Below are 14,908 nucleotides of genomic sequence, written 5' to 3'. Positions count from 1 at the left end.
CTCGCAGCGGGGGAGGTTGGACTTCACACTCCTGCTCCCGGAGCTGCTTTTCTAGGTCACCAACCCACAGCGGTGGTTTAAAATAGAGCCTCGCCACTTCCCATTCCCACGGCCGGGGGCTGCTGCCGTGCCCGGGCTGTGCCAGCCGCCAGCCGCCGGGAAGGGATGGCGACAGGGCGGCTGCAATCCCGCGATTGGGATGCCGGAGGGCCCCCAAAATTGCCAGCTCCAGGGTGGGCACAGCAGGATGTGCCCGGGCTCCTGGAGGTGCTGCTGTCCCCAAGCCCGTCCCCCTGTGGCACCGGTGGCACCTCCGCGCCGAGGACAATCCCCCCGTGGCAGGCTTGATGGAAAAAGATCCCCAGATGCCAGCTCAGCCCGATTTTTGGATCCATCTGCATCAATTCCCAGCCCCAGCCGCGTCCAGGCTGCATTCCCGGCCGGCTCAGAAAGCCGGGAGCGCTCTCCCCTGGATGAGCTCTCCTGCGCGCACCGGGGGAGCCTCGCCCCGCTCTTAGCTCGCTCCCAAATGGAAATTTTACACCGGGAAAGAAAAGCCCGGCATGGCAAGTGTCTGCTGGCTCCCCCAGCCCGGCTCCAAGAATATCCCCCCGTTCTGCCAGCACAGGGCAGAGGATTTCAGCTGGGGGCTCCCTCTCCCCTTCCCAGCCGAGCATCGCGCGGGGAGAGGCGCAGAGGTGCCCGGCGGTGGGGATGGCAGTGCCAGCTCACCGTGGCTCTGCTCACCAAGTACCACAGCTGGATCCATGGGATTCATCATCTCCTGCTTTTCCCAAGCCACCATCCCGTTGTTATCCCATCCAGGCACTCGCTGGTAGCACATGGTGGGATTTGGGGTTCCAAATTTGTTGTTGTTTCTCTTCTCTGTGATTTTTAGAGGGTTCCTTTTCCCACACCCTGGACATTTTGCTCTGCCCCTGCTTTCCCAGAGAAGCTGTGGCTGCTCCATCCCTGGAAGTGTGTCCAAGGCCAGGCTGGAGCACGCTGGGATTAAAAAAAAACATGAAAAAGGAAGTGTACCCTGGGATATGGGAGGTGTCCCTGCCCATGGCGGGATGGGATGAACTTCATGGTCCTTCCAACCCAAACCGTTCTGGAATTCCATGAAAATGTCCCTTCCCCATGGAGCGGCGGAAAAAATGGGATTCATCATCTCCTGCTTTTCCCAAGCCACCATCCCGTTGTTATCCCATCCAGGCACTCGCTGGTAGCACATGGTGGGATTTGGGGTTCCAAATTTGTTGTTGTTTCTCTTCTCTGTGATTTTTAGAGGGTTCCTTTTCCCACACCCTGGACATTTTGCTCTGCCCCTGCTTTCCCAGAGAAGCTGTGGCTGCTCCATCCCTGGAAGTGTGTCCAAGGCCAGGCTGGAGCACGCTGGGATTAAAACAAAACCATGAAAAAAGAAGTGTACCCTGAGATATGGGAGGTGTCCCTGCCCATGGCGGGATGGGATGAACTTCATGGTCCTTCCAACCCAAACCGTTCTGGAATTCTGTGAAAATGTCCCTTCCCCATGGAGGGGGGGGAAAATCCCTGTTATGGCGGGATGGGATGAACTTTATGGTCCTTCCAACCCAAACCGTTCTGGAATTCCATGAAAATGTCCCTTCCCCATGGAGCGGCGGAAAAAAATCCCTGTTGGATCAGGAGCTGGCAGCAGCACACACTGTTCCCACAAGGGAATGAGCAAGGAGAGCCCTGCCCAGGCACAGGAGGTGTTTGACAAGCTCAGGGATCGAGGCTGTCACCGGGTTCTGTCCAGAGGGGTTTGGCTGATGATCCATCCCAGGGGCAAATCCCAGCCTGGCCAGGAAGGGCCAGGGCAGGAATAAGGTCCAGGAGCTGGATTTGGGACCCCAGCTCACCATCCCATCTCATTCCAAGGGCTGTTTTCCAGCTAGTTTTGTCTCCCAGCAAATCCAGCCGGATATTGATCCCTGCTCAGGCCGCTGCTCCAAGGAATTAAAGCAGCAGCAGCAGCTGAAATTCCCACAGGAGAATGGAAAGGTTGCTGGGCCTGCAGCACAAGGATTTAATTTGGGAGCTGGGAAAGGGCTGGTTGGGATATTTACAGCTGCCAGAGTGCCCCGTTTTGGGAATAAACTCAGATATTGCTCATCCCAGGCAGCACATCCTGCTGGGATGCTCCAGCAAGGACAGGTGGCTCCTCACAGAGCAAACTGGAGCCTCTGCAATTCCCCAGCCCTGGAAGGGTTAATCCTGGAGGATCTCTCCATGAATATTCTCTCCAACACCTGCATCTCCTCGGAGGGGAGGGAGAGGAGAGGGTTTGAGAGATGCCAGAGCGTGGCTTTGATCTTCAGTGGAATCATCTCACTGCTGCTTAAAGGGAAAAACAACCCCTGGGCTTTGATATTCCTGAGTACACAACACCGGGAGAAAAAAGGAAGGAAGGAAGGAAGGAAGGAAGGAAGGAAGGAAGGAAGGCTCCAGCCAGGACAGGAATCACCAATCCTGCCCCACAGCTGGAATTTTACACTCCTTTTACCCCTCCACTTTCCCAAATGTGCCTCTCCCTGAGCCTGCAGCATCCCAGAGACCCAAAACCCACTCAAATCCCTTCCCAGGACCCTCTCCAGAGCTCCAGGCAGCCTGAAAACAGCTTCTCTCTCTCTTTTTCCCAAATCTCTGCCCCAGGAGGGAAGTCAGGAGTGGTGCCAGCCTCATCCCAGCCACCCAAGCTGAGCCTGTTCTTTTCCAGGGCTGTAGATCCTGACACAGACCGCTTTTTCCCCCCCCTGCTTTTTCCCATTTGGCAGCTGTTCAGGTTGTATTTGTGTTTTGGCTGCCAGCAATGCAGCATTCACAAACCTGCCCTGGATTTCTCCGCTGCAGAGCCGGGCACTGTGAATTAACTGACACCAAAGTTTGGGATGGCTCGGAAAATGCAATTTATGACAGCCAGGATGTGCTGCTGGGCCTCTCCCACCCACACCGTGCTTCTCCTGCCTCAGCTCATCCCCCAAAGTGGATTTAACACACATTTCCCTTTTCTTCCCACCCTCCCAGCTGAGTTTTCCCCCTGTGGCATCTCCAGCAGCAATTCCCCACAGGTCCTCTCCTAATTTTGGGGTTTCCTGGGGTCATTTCTGTAGGGTGCTGATGGATCCTGTGGTGATTCCAGGCTGGGAAAGGCTGGAAGGTGCTGCCCCATTCATCCCTGGTGCTCCCCACGCCTGGAATTCCCCTGGAGAGGGCAGCAGGGCCCCTCTGTGACATCTCCCAGCAGCCGAGGTGTGATGACAGCCAGGGCAGGTGCTGCTGGGAGGTGCCAAAGCTCTTCCCAAGGGATTTTCCCATGACAGGAACACTCTGTTCCACTCCTCAGAGTGGCAGAAATCCGGGTTTGGATTGGCTTTGGAGACAATCCCACCAGCCCCAGACAGCCTGGGCTGGGGTGGGCATCACTCCTGCAGCCACGGGAAGATCCCAGAGGAATCCATCACCAGGAAGGACCAAGGAGCACAGCGGGATCTCCTGCTCCAGTAAGGTAGAAAAATCATAAAGAAAAATGATAGAATCAGGCCTGCCCTGGCTGGCCTGTCATTTCTTCCAAGTCGAGCTGGCACTTTGCAAGTTAAAATGTGAAAGCAACCCTGGTGTGAGCAGTTCATTAACATAACAATCTATTCCTGGGTGAAAAAACAACTTGCACCTGTATAAAGTGTTTAGATAGAAATGTTAGAGAGAAAAATGAAAACTATCTGTCACAAACAACTTTCCCTGCATGTACACACTGAGGGTTTGAGTGACCAATCAATGCAGAAATAACAACGTGTTATTAATAATTGTTATTAACAACAACTTGTTAATAATAATTAATAATTTGCAAGAAAGCTCCTGACCAATTGGAGTCCCACACGAGGTGAGTAAAACTGTATAAAAAGGAGTTCTGTGGATAAAAAAGGGTCTTTTTCCACCATGGAGACCATGGAGTCTGTGGGATTTATTCTCATAATGTCCCTGCACCACCCTGGCTGTAACAGATCCTGATCCCACATCCCTCCCTGCTGAGCTGAGCCTGGGGTTAAACTCACTCACTCTTCCAGTGATTCAGCCCTGTGCTACCAAAAGTGGCTGATAAAGAGGATTCCTACCCAAAAGTGTCAGCAATTCACCCACACAGAGCCTGGTGACCTCAAACCAGAGGATTTTCCAGAGGATCCAACAGTGCCACGTGCAGTTTGTGGCCAGGTCCTGATTGGCATTTTGATTAAAGATTAAACACAGATTCAACGCCTGCTTTGGCATTTTGGGGTTTAATTGCTCCAGGAGAGAAATTAGCAGCATAATTAAACTTAACAGATAGAAAATTATGCTCAGGTCAAAGAATACAGCTGAAATTTTGGGGGTGAAGTGTTCCTGAGCTCCCAAACTCCCAGGACAAAGAGAACATCAATAATCCCAGAGGAGCTGGCACCCGGCAGGAGCCACAGAAGGAAAATTGGCACCTCTTGTTCCCTAATCAGAGCTGATGGGGACTTTGGAGCAGGATTTTGGTGCATTCACCTGCAGGACACAGACCCAGCCAGATCCTCTCTGAGTCACAGGCACTGGCACGGGCTGAGGTGGCCGAAAATGAGGCAGAGAGGGAATTTTGGGGGCAAGGTGATGCTCAGTGACATCCTCGGCTTCCCAAGGGACCAGAGGCCTCAGCATCTCCAGCAAATCCAGTTTTTAACTCCTCTCTGAACCTCCAGCTCCCCCTCTCCCCTCTAGGGTTTGACTGTTCCAGCTCCCCCGGCACATCCACGACCCTGCTGGTGGGAAAATGAAGGATTTGGATTTCGTTCTGCCCCCATCACTCAGCAGGTCCCAATCTCTCAGCAGCAGCCCCAGCCCAACGCCACCATTTCCTTCCCCTCATTTCCCTCGGCACAATTGATATTCTGGCTCGTTATGTTTTAATGCACAGCTTTCCGGAGCTTGTTTAAAATTCACCGACACTTCCCCGCTCCAAAGGATTTAAGAGGGGGAGGAAGAAAAAAAAAGAAATCCAGAGGGTTTGTGGAATTCTGCACAGCCCCGGAGGCAAAGGACGGAGCGGCTCCGTCTGCTCCGCAGTGCAGGGATGGAGTAAATCAGGGGCTGCCGCAGCGATCCCAGCGATCCCTCCCTTCCCAAGGCAGCTCCGCTGCTCCTCTCCTGCCGGGCACACGGAGAAATCCCCTCCAGCAGCGGGGGAAATTCCTGCCTCGATTCCCGGCGTCCCCAAAGAGGGAGAGTGGCAGCAGATTCCTGTCCTGGCTGGAGTGAACTGAGGGGCAGGGGGCAGCAAATAAGAGCAGGGAATGGGGAGCAGAGATTGCCCAGCCTGGTTCGCTCTGGCTGTGTCCTGTGTCCCTCATCAGAGGGTTGAAGTAGGAGAGTGAAATCCAGAGCTGGGTGAACCAAGAGACCCTTCCTTCCTTTCCTTTCTCTCTTTCCTTTCCTATCTCATTTTCCCCTTCCCTTCCCTTCCCTTCCCTTCCCTTCCCTTGGCAGGGCAGAGCCTGGTGTGGAGCTGTGGGAGCTGGGATGGCTCCAGTGGGTGGGATGGGCACTGGGATGGGCATTCCCCATCATCCAGAGGCAGCAGCAACTGGGCAAGGAGCTGAGGTCAAAGGCTGATCCCGGGAATCCTGGGAATCACTGAGCCATGGAATCCCGGGATGGTTTGGGCTGGAGGGACCTCAGAGGTCACCAGGCAGGGACAACTTCCACTGGGGATGGGGACAGGGGCATGGCCACAGGCTTCCCGTGCTGTGATGGGAACTGGGACTTTCCTTTTTCCTTTTCCCCCTTTCCTTTCCTTTCCTTTCCTTTCCTTTCCTTTCCTTTCCTTTCCTTTCCTTTCCCAGAGGATTGTCTCCAGAATTTGGGGCAGGATTTGGGATCAGCAGGGCTTGTCCCTGGCTCACTGATCCACAGGGAGTGGGCACCCCCTGAGCTGCACAGCATCCGTGGAAGAAGGAGAAATTCTGTGAATTTTCCTCTCTTTTTTCCCTAATTCCCACTGAACCCAAACCCACGTTCCAGGACAAGCTGTAAATACTCCAGAATCAAGGAAGACAAGACAAGGAGCAACAGGGGAAAACAAATTGAGTTCTTCTGCTGCCTGATACTTCTTTTTCTTCCTTTCTTCTTTTTTCCTTCCCTTTTTTCTTTTACCTTGTCTTTCTTCTTCTACTTTCCCTTCCCTTTCCCTTTACACCCCCGCCTTTTTCTTCCCTTTGTTCTTTTCCATGGCATCGTTAAGGTTGGGAAAAAACCTCTCTAAGATCATGGGATTCAAATTTGCTTTCCCTTCTTCTTACTATTCCCTTTCTTATTTTTTCCCCTTTCTTCTTTTTTTCTCTTTCTTCTTCCCCCCCCTTTTTTTTTTCTTTGCTGTCTTCTTTTTTTTTCCCCATTTCTTCTTTCTTTTCCAGCCTGTTTTTCCCTTTCTTACTCCAGCTGCCTCCCAACAACCCAGGAACCTCTCACCCCACAGAGCCAAGCACTGGAGGCTTCAGGAGAGAGGATGGAAAGGGAAAATTTAAAGGATGCTAAAATCCCCAAGGACAATTACGGATTGTGCATCTTCGCCCCCAAGGCTGAGGCATTTCTTCCTCCTCTTCCTGCTTTTTCCACTCCAAAAGAAAAGAAAAATAAGCAGGGAACGAAGCGAGCGAATATTTGAGAGCGAATCCCTCGGCTCGGAGCCGCTCCGGGAATGGAGCGCGGCCTCTCAAAGGATTTGGATTTTTTACTCCCGAAAATGATCCGCTAATGGCATTCCGGAGGCACCGGGAGAATCTAAAGGCATAAAAAACTCTGTCCAGAGGCAGATTTGATGGGATGCGTTTGTCAGCAGCTCCCCCGCTGTGCCCACAGCCCACCCTGCGCTGGAATTGCTCAGGGAATCGGGGATCGGGATGCAGCTGCTCCCCCCAGAATCCTCTGGACACGAGGTTGGGTTCTGTGCTGTTCCCCACCCCAAAATCCACACAGCCCTCATGGGATTTCCAGAAAGTCCAAAAGGATGCCAAGGTCCAGCCCCTGGCCCAGCCTTTCCCAAACACAGCCCCTGGGAACCAAACCAGCTCCAAAAATCAGATTTAACCCCAGGAAACCAAAAGGGGGAAAAAGGAATCCAAGAACGCCAGAAGGATTTGGGTTGGAAAGGACCTTGAAGCTCATCCCACTCCATGGGCAGGAGCAGCTCTCGCCATCCCAGGCTGCTCCAAGCCCTGAGTTTTATTTTAAGCTCAGCTCAGGAACCCTCAGCTCCCTCCTCTCTCCCAAGAGAGAAGCAGACAGGGACCCAAAGCCTCCCCAGACTGATCCCAAAGGATTCTGCCTTTGGAATTTCTCTGTTGGTTGTCGGACACAACAAAGGCAGATCTGACAAAGCCTCTCCTCCTTGCTGTGAAAGAGCTGAGACACAAAACCGGGAGGTGCCAGCTGGGAGAAAGGATTGAATGGAAATCAGGGAGAGCTGGGCACTGCTCAGGGACAATTAATTATTGTAAAAGCTGCATGGACAAATTCATGAAAGCCCCGCTGAGGAGACAGCTGTAATCAGGCTTAAAAAGATTGATTTTAAAAAACAGAATATACAGGACAAAATAGTTGCTAATTCAAAAGGGAGCAAAAGGAATGAGAGCAAGAGGTGCTTGGAAGAAATCCGTGGTTCCTGTCCAGCTCTGGAGCCAACAGGTGCTGGAAATGCTGCTGATAATGCAGAGAAATTTGGGTTATTTAATACAGGAGATAAAGACTGAGATGATGCCTTTGTGCCAAAAGCCTGATGAGATGTTTTGTACTGCAAAACAAACCAAAACAAACCAATAAATGGAAATTATTAATGCTAAACTTGTCAAAAACCAGCAGGATCTGGAGCAATTGAATTGAAGAGGTTTGAATGCGCTGGCCAAGGAGTTATTTCTAGATATTATTTAAATTTTTTTTTCCTGCTTTTTAAGGTCTTTTTAAAAGCCCACTTTGAATTCCAGTGGGGTTATTTATTTCCTTGTGGATTCAAACAATCCAAGCTGTAGGGCTGACACTGAAGCCAGGCAAAAACCAAGGCAAGATCTGAAACACGACTCGCTTAATGAAGAAGTGGGATTTAATTAGTGCCAATCAGGACGCATTTTGGAAAAGCAGATTTCATTATCCCAGCTTTCCCTGAGATTCCCAGACGGGTTTGGTTTGACTGTGGGTGATATTTGGATGGAGAAGCTGGAACAGCCTAGAAACCAGCAGGAGAAGCTGTGGAAGCTCCAAGCAGCTGCTTCCCAAACGCCAGGGAAGGGAGCAGCACCCTGGAATTACAGCTCCTGGAATAATGAGAGCAGATTTTGGGTAGGACCAAAGTTCAGGGTGAAAAATTCCTGAACACAGAGAGCTTGGGAATGGGGAAACACCTGAGAATCAGAGCTGGATGTTCCTTCTCCTTGTACCCTGCCTGGATGGACACACACATCCAGGCTGGGATATTATTGATCCCTGTGGCTCCAGCCCAGGCTCCATCCCTGGCTCTGCCTGCTGGTGGTGATTTTCCAGGCTGGGTTTGTGCTCTGGCTTTTATTCCTCTCCTGGGAAATCAGCAGCGAGCTCTGCAACCAGAAGAGATTCCTGAAAGGCAGCCAGAAAAGATTCCTGCCCATCAGCTCCATCATCCATGGAATGTGGATTCCAACACCTCAGTGCCAGAGCCGCGCTGCCTCGGGGACACATCTCCTTCCCAGCACATTCCCAAAGCACAGCCAGCCTCTGGAAGAGCCCAGCTGCTCCCCTCACACCTCCCTGGAGAGTTCTACACTCAGGATCTGCTGCTTCATCTCCAGGCTGTGGCCATCCATGCCCTCCCCCAGGAAGAAGCAGGAGCACAGGAAGGATGGATCACACCGGGTCTGGTGCTCAGGGACACGGAGCCAGGGTGTGACAAGGTTGGATGAAGCCTCCAGAAGTGACTCAGCCCTCGGGAGGACACCCAAGGATGCACATCCAGCTGCAGTGACCTGTGGATCCAAGCTCTTCCCAAAAGCACGGATCACTGGCAGCGGCTTTGCTGCTTCCAAAGCAGCACAGCCTGAGCTTTCCTGAGCTTCGTGGATCCAAGCTCTTCCCAAAAGCACGGATCACTGGCAGCGGCTTTTGCTGCTTCCAAAGCAGCAGAGCATGAGCTTTCCTGAGCTACCCAAGCTGGATAAATGAGTGGAGGGGACACACTGCAGGGAATTCCCATCCAGCAGCAGCCATGGAGAGGGCTCCCAGCAGGATGTCTCCTGGAGAATGCAGGGATGAGCTCTGATCCCCTCGGAGGAGGTTAATTCCTGTGATCAGAGCTGTCCAGGGGGGAGAACATTACACCAGATACCAGCAATTATCCCATAACTCCAAACATCAGAATGGCTGCAATTAATAGGATCCCACACTGGCACTAATTACCCGTCTGTGGGAGGGGAGGAGGGAGCCTGGAGCAGCAGCTCCCAGCACCAGCTGGGAATATTACTGGAAATCCCAACATGCCAAAATAGAAGCATCAGGAGTGACTGGGAGTTCCAGGGGTTCTCCTGCCTCCCAGAGCCCCCAGCGTGTTCAGAGCCTTCCACAAAGCTCCTTAAAACTCCAGGAACCCAAACCCACTCCTGGCAGCAGCGTGGCACATTCCCAGCCCTTGGATGTGCTGGTCCATGGCCCTGCTGTCACCCAGGATTTCATCCAGGGGAGGAGCTGATCCCATCCCCATCCTCACCCTCCCTGCCTCAGGGGCTGCACATCCCCCCAGGACCACCCCAAGGGTGCCAGGAGGATCCCAGGGAATGCAGAGAGCACCGTGCCTGCTCCAGGCCTTGTTTTGGGAATGTGAAAGCACAGGGACACCAGCACAGCCAGATTAACCCACCCAACCCCTTTGCCTTCATGTCTCATCCTCATCCATCCCATCCCATGGATCCCAGAGCCACCTCCCCTCATGCCAACAGGTTTGAGCTGCTTCCTCCCAACTTTCAGCTCCTCCAAGAGGGATTTTTCCCTTTGCAGAGAGCAGAGGCTCTGCTGACAGCCCCTTTGCTCGTGAGTAACCTGTTGGTCCCTTCTCCCAGCACGCAGATCGGGCTGAGGAGGGCGAGGCAGTGCCACGGACGGGATGTCAGCAGGAATTAAATCAAGTGTCAGGAGAAAATTCCAGGGGGAAAGCCACTTTCCTGATTCATATTGCCAAGCAATTATCCCTGTGACAGCCCGGATTGCAGCGCTTTATCACAGCGGGGAGCTGGGAGAGGGAATTGTGTGGATCAGCTCATCCCGAGCTCCTCTCCCAAACCCACTGCGGTGATCAGCAGCACACCCTGCAGCTGTCAGCCCCCAGGGACACCCGGTGTGGGCCAGAGCTGAAGGATTCCCAAGGAAAAGCAGCTCTGCCAGGAAAGGATGGAGATTCCTGCATTCTGCCACCAGCACGAGCCGGGCTCAGCCATCCCTCCTGGGATCCTGTCACTGGGAACAGCTGAGGTGCCTTGGGCAGGAGATGGACAGGCAAGGTCAGGATTCCATCGGGAACACAAAGGGACTCGGTGTGGTTCCATCGGGAACACAAAGGGACTCGGTGTGGTTCCATCCATCGGGAACACAAAGGGATTCCATCAGGAACACAAAGGAACTCGGTGCCTCCACGAGGTGGGGACACAGCCCCCGGTGGCGGCTGCCCCCGCAGTGACACCGGCGGTGTCACCGAGGCAGCACTAACGGGGCCCAGCGAGGCTCAGTGGGCTTTGCTCAGGCACAGAATTCATCCCTGGTGTCTCATCAGCGATCCCGGGAGCCCAGGCAGCCTCCAGGGTGGGGTCACAGAATCACAGAATCACAGGGTTGGAAGAAACCTTCTAGATCATCGAGTCCAACCCAGCCCCAGCACCTCAACTGAACCCTGGCCCCCAGTGCCACATCCAGGCTCTGTTAAACACACCCAGGGATGGTGACTGCACCACCTCCCCGGGCAGCCATTCCAGAACTTTATCACTCTTTTCATAAAAAACCTTTTTCCTAATATCCAACCTGTACTTCCCTTGGTGCAGCTTGAGGCCTGGAGAAAGAGCCCAACCCCACCCGAGCACAGCCACTTTTCAGGGAGCTGTAGAGAGTGATAAGGTCACCCCTGATTTTAACACCATTCCCCAAACTTTTGGCCATCCAGAGGAGCTCCCATCACCACCAACTGTTCCAGTAAGGGAGAAAAATCATAAAGAAAGGCTTCATAAAATCAAGCCTGCTCTCCTAAAATCAGTGCTTGGCCTTGTCAAGCTGGCAGTTTGCAAGTTCCCATGTGAAGGCAATCCTGGTGTGAGCAGTTCATTAACGTAACACTTTATTCCTGGGTAAAAAAAAACAACTTGCACCTGTATAAAGTGTTTAGATAGAAATGTTAGAGAGAAAAATGAAAACTATCTGTCACAAACAACTTTCCCTGCATGTACACACTGAGGGTTTGAGTGACCAATCAATACAGGATAACAACTTGTTATTAACCAATAAAGTAATTAGCAAGAAAGCTCCTGACCAGTTGGAGGTCTGTAAAACTGAATAAAAAGGAATTCTGTGGATAAAGAAGGGGCTTTTTCCACCATGAAGAAAATGGAGTCTGTGTCATTTATTCCCACACACAACCCCACAGAGGCAGCCCTGGGTGTGCTCCCCACATCCCAAACACTCTCCCACCCCTTCCAAGGGGTCGGATCCTCAGCAGGGAAGGATCCCCCACGCAGGACTGGTGGTGCCACATGACACAGCATCCAAAGGGCCTTAAAATAAACTCCCCTCCCTGCCCACGCCTGCTGAATTCCCCGTGGGATGCAGGGAAGCAGGGATGCTGGGATGCAGGGATACAGGGATGAATGGATGCAGGGAAGCAGGGATGCAGGGATACAGGGATGCACGGATGCAGGGATACAGGGATGCAGGGAAGCAGGGATGCAGGGAAGCACGGATGCAGGGATGCAAGGATGAATGGATGCAGGGAAGCAGGGATTCAGGGATGCAGGGATACAGGGATCCACGGATGCAGGGAAGAAGGGATGCAGGGATGCAGGGAAGAAAGGATGCAGGGAAGAAGGGATGCAGGGATGCAGGGAAGAAAGGATGCAGGGATGCAGGGAAGCAGGGATGCAGGGATGCAGGGATGCAGGGATGCAGGGATGCAGGGAAGAAAGGATGCAGGGATGCAGGGAAGAAAGGATGCAGGGATGCAGGGAAGCAGGGATGCAGGGGCCAGCACGTGTGCGGCCACACCCCCGCGTGTGCTCCCAGCAGCAGCGCACCCCTTCTGTTCCAAAAAAACCCCCAAAAACCCAACAAAAAAAAAGCGTTTTTAAAACCTCTCAGAATTTAGCAACAATCGCCATGGAGACCAATCACCGAAATCCCTGCGTTGCCATGGCAACGCCTTTCCCCCATCCTGCCTGTTTATCCTGGAGCTGACACACCATTTATCGGCAGAGAGAGGGAGAGAATCTGAGAGCAACCTTCCCTAAGTGCACGGAAGCAGAAAAATCCTCCGTGAGGAAATCACTATTAATAGAGATAAAACAGCTCCAGCAGGGATCAGCCCCGGCCTGAAGAGCTCTGGGAGTGTGCAGAGCTGCTAAATCCCAGGAAAAGGCCGGGAGAATACAACCTCCAGCCACGAGGAAGGCAGGCAGGGCACACAGAGGTGGAGAACACGAACTCACAGCAATTTTTTGCACATTTAAAGCAGAACTAATTAACACCCAGGCCTGTAAGAGCGAGGCTGGGTTGCAAAGGAATGGAATCCTGGCTTTGGAATGGTTTGGGAAATGCTGCCAGGAGCTCCCCTGGAGTCTGTGGGTGATGCTTGGGGTTGGTAACACCAGAGCCCAAAATAATCCCCTTTGTTCCAAAATTGGAGCTTCCAGGGGGGTGGATTTGTCAATCCAGCATCTGGATGTCTCACTCAGGTTCTTATGGTGCCCACTGGGGTAAAGAGAGAGGGTTTAGATGGGATATTGGGAATATCCCACCCTGTGAGGATGGTGAGAAACCCCTGGGCTCAGGATCCCCAGAGAAGCTGTGGCTGCCCCTGGATGCCTGGAAGTGCCCAAGGCCAGGTTGGACGGGGCTTGGAGCACCCTGGGATGGTGGAAGTGGCAGGGCTGGAACAGGATGAGCTGTAAGGTCCCTTCCCAAACCAAACCAGCCTGGAATTCTCTCTGAAGTATCATCCCTGCCATGGAAGTCACCACTCAAGGCCCTTTGATGGACTCAGCTGAATTCCAGGAGCAGTTCCCCAGCCTGACATTCCTGGGTGGATCCTGGCCTGGGAAATGGACCAAAGACAGCAGGAATTCCTGCAGTCAGTGCTGATTTGGACAATTATGAGCTGCTGGGGATCAATAAGGTTAACTTCCAGCAGATCCTCGTGGGAGAATCCTTAGGGATTGATTCCAGGCAGTGTTTAGTCCAAGCTCTTTACCAGGGGCAGCAGCAGAGCACAGGGCTGGGAAGGCTGAGGTGAGGGCAGGACACTGGGAATGGCAGAGATCCAGCAGGGATGCTCCAAGTGCTGCCTTTCCTCAGCTCAGCAGCCCTGAGGGATGGGAACCAAGGTGCAATACCCCAAATTTGTGATGGGCAGGTGCCTGAAGGACGGGAGCACATCCCATACCCACCCCACCAGCCACTCCACAAATAGAAAATATCAAATGCACAAAGATCAGTGGGACCAAGGAGTTTGGAAAAGCCACCACTCTTCTGTATTTCTATCTCCTGGTTTTCATGCAGCACTTTGCAACCCTCAGCTGTCATCCACTGCAGGAAATATCCACGGGATTGCCATCAAATTAAGAATTCCAGCCAGGAAAACAATCTTAAACTCCAGCTCAGACATAACACTGTTCAATAAAGAGAGCAAAAGGAATCAGCACTTCCCAGGCTGATTCCCAGCACAAGAGAGACGAGGGAGTTCCTCCCCCTCCCATTCCCAATGACACAGATAAGGAGACTCAGAAAAGCACCAAAAATCCAACGATTGTTCCTCCATCAGGAGCAAACCTGCACAGAGCCAGGAAAAGCAGGGAGCTGTCAAGATGAGATGTGCTAAAAATGTCACAGTCCTCCCAACACTTGAGGCATTCCTTGGGAGAGCTGGGATTTTTCAAATCAAACGTTTTGATCTTGGAATTGTTCTGCTGCCTGGCTCCGTGGGGAAAACTGGAAGAGAGCAGCATATTAAGGATCCTTTGAAGGTATCCTTCCCAAGATTTACCAAAAAGAAAAAATAGAGACACAGCTGAGCCTCAGGCCCCTGTTCAAGGCAAAGGAAGATTTCCAGGAGTTGAGGCACAAGAGCCACGTGCTGGGTGAGCTCCAGGGTGATCCTGAGAAAAAGTGAGCATGGGAAGGCTCCAAAGGCACCACCAGGGACATGAAACAGGAATTGCCACCCTGCAAACAGAACCTGGTTTGCACCAGCTCTGCCAAGAGAGTTGGGCTGGAAAAATAATTCCTTAGGTCACAGCAAAGATGTGGATTGAAGGACACCTTCCCTTTTCCTGCCCCTATCGGGACAGCAGCTGCATGACTCAGAATTCCCCCACCCCAAAGTGAGCAAGAATTCATCCTGGAGAAAAGTCAGCCAAAGTTTCAAGGGTTTAGGGAGATAAGAAACTTGTCCTTGAGCAGTATCTGATCACCTCAGTTTGTACAAACACCGAGAACGCCGAGAGAATAAATGAATTTATACTCACCTACGTGGGAGATACAGAGAGCTGGGAGCAGCAGGAGGGGCTGGAAGTGTCACCACAAAGCAGGAAGGGCTGGAAGTGTCACCACAAAGCAGGAGGGGCTGGAAGTGTCACCACAAAGCAGGAGTCAAAGCCAG

Source organism: Onychostruthus taczanowskii, unplaced genomic scaffold (assembly GCF_017590055.1).
Source record: "Onychostruthus taczanowskii isolate IOZ18803 unplaced genomic scaffold, ASM1759005v1 scaffold32, whole genome shotgun sequence".
Classification (NCBI taxonomy): Eukaryota; Metazoa; Chordata; class Aves; order Passeriformes; family Passeridae; genus Onychostruthus; species Onychostruthus taczanowskii.
The sequence above is the reverse complement of the archived record's forward strand: the minus strand, read 5'-3'. Positions refer to the sequence as shown.